The 2459-nt window shown below is 38.6% G+C and overlaps 1 pseudogene; it reads left to right on the top strand.

Annotated features, from left to right (window-relative positions):
• Window positions 1-300: 300 nt before the first annotated feature.
• LOC130507798 (transcription factor GTE3, chloroplastic-like) lies at window positions 301-1931 on the top strand (annotated as a pseudogene).
• The last annotated feature ends 528 nt before the right edge of the window (window positions 1932-2459 follow it).

Genomic DNA, 2459 nt, shown 5'->3' with positions numbered 1-2459 from the left:
TCTATTTTAAAGTGTATCAATGCACGAATTCAAATCCTAGAATGAACATGTTTTTTTTTAGAAAATGATTAAACCAAAACGTCGTCGTTTTGTTTTTTTTTAACGTTGACTAACTCATATTACGGTTAATGTAGATTTTGGCACGTTTTAAAAAGTTTAGATATTATTTTTGAATTATAATTGAGTTGAGGTCGTATTTGGCACTGATCAATTGTTCATGTAGTATTTGGCACGATGGGGTTGAAAAAGGCCCTTTTCCCTGTGTTATTCCCCTAGTTTCTCGGGTTCGTTAAGCGCGTGGACAATAGCGCGTGTGTCTACGTTGTTCTCGCGACGCCGCGCGTACTCCACAATTGCTTCCTAGGATTCCGTTTCCCGTTCAGAGAAATTGTCAACGAGGAGAATGGCGTCTTTCACCGGCGGTGAGCTTTCCAAGGCGAAGCATAAACGGAGCAACAACGACAGCGACATCAAAACCCAAAAAAGACCGAAGCCCACCATGCCGGCGAGACAGGACAGGCCTTCAAGTTCGGCTGAGTCAGAGGATAATCATCGCCAGATGACGAAGATAACTCTCAGCTCAATTGCGAAGCTCGAAGTTCGACACTTGAAGCGGAAACTAATAGCTGAGCTGGAACAAGTGAGAAGCTTGATCAACCGAGCTAACGACATGCTCGCTGAGACGCTAGTCCCCGAGAAGAAGCTGAAAACAGCAAACAAAGGCACGGTCCAGAGTCTAAAGAACTACAACGTTTTGCTGACGAAGTTGATGAAGCATAAGTTCGGATGGATATTCAACACGCCGATGGATGCGGTAAGCTCGGTTTACATGATTACCACATAATCGTTAAGAAGCCTATGGATTTGGGGACGGTGAAGTGTAAGTTTAGTAAGAGCTGTTACAAGTTTCCTTTGGAGTTTGCTGAGGATGTGAGACTTACTTTTAACAATGCGATGATGTATAACCCTGTGGGGCATGATGTGCATACTATGGCTGAGCTTCTATTGAAAATGTTTGAAGAGAAAGGGACGCTGATCAAAACACAGTATGTGTCTCTTATTAAGAGGCAGCAACAAGCTCCTGTTTTAACAAACACTCATTGTGGAGAGGCATTACCATTACAAGCACCTACACCTTCCCCTCCTATGATAGTTGAAGATAGGACTTTGGAGAGATCAGAATCTATGACCAACCCAGTGGAGCATCCAGCTCTAGCTGTTTCCCTTGAGAATCGTGAAGAAGAAGAAGAAGCATGTGTAAAGAGGGACTTGACGTTTGAGGAGAAGCAGAGACTTAGTGAAGATCTTCAGGATTTGCATTTCGACGAGCTAGAGGCAGTTGTTCAGATTATAAAGAAGAAGAACCCGGAACTCGCTCAACAAGACGATGAGATCGAGTTGGATATTGATAGTCTTGATATCCAAACGCTTTGGGAGCTTTACAGATTTGTGACTGAATATAAGGAGAGCTTGAGCAAGAAAAGTGTCCAAGAATCGGTGAGAGCAAATGACTAATTGCTATTCACTTTCCTTGCTTTTACCGTATTAACTGGTATCTAGACTCTAATCATATCTTGTTTCTTCTTTCATGGTCACAGAACACTCTAGTTACTGGCCCTGAATCGCCAAAAGTTGCAGAATTAGGTGAGGTTTTTGTTCATGAGTACTGTAATAGTCTTTTAGCCCCACTGCAGTAACTCTACTTTACTTTTTGGTTGCCATTTTTAGGACATGTGGCGTCTCCAGTTCGGCAAGAAGTAAATGGTGGTGGATCAAGTAGCTCTAAGAGAAGTATTTAGCATAGGTGTCCATTGTATTGTCTTTTTCAAACTTTTGTATTCAGCTCTCTCAACATAGAAAAGCTTGGTGGGGTTTTGTTAACTGTACAGAAATGTCAAAAAAATTAAATGTTTTATTTCGGGCTTGTCATTATGTATTTCTTAATGGAAAATCGGCCAAAAAAAATACGAACTTTGCAGGAATTGCCAAAACAAACCTAGACATATTGGCTGGCCAATAAAATCCTGAACTTTCATTGACTTTTTCAGTTTATTAAGAACGTTACGATTGACTTACCAGATTAGCATACCGTTAATAGAGATAATAGATAATTTAGATGACGTTAAAACGTCGTTAGACAAAGAGATGAAACGACGTAGTTTCAATTAGAAATGTTATTAAAAAAATGTGCTTCCATTGAGGATCGAACCCGTGCACTGGTGTTTAATGGAACAGATTTTTGCCATTGAGTTAGTGGACTTTACAATAGATTGACGAACAAAGTTCTTTATATTGGCTTCGAAAAATAAAATTTTATTTTTTATTTAAGAAAATAAAAATCTTAAAAAGTTTTCAATTTTTTTAAAAAAAATTCAAAATCTAGCTTTAAAATAGATATATTTTTTAAAAAATCGATTTTTTAAATGAAAATTTGGAAAGATTTAAATCGAATTTTTTTT

Source organism: Raphanus sativus, unplaced genomic scaffold, assembly GCF_000801105.2.
Source record: "Raphanus sativus cultivar WK10039 unplaced genomic scaffold, ASM80110v3 Scaffold5863, whole genome shotgun sequence".
NCBI lineage: Eukaryota > Viridiplantae > Streptophyta > Magnoliopsida > Brassicales > Brassicaceae > Raphanus > Raphanus sativus.
This window is presented reverse-complemented; position numbering and strand designations above follow the sequence as displayed.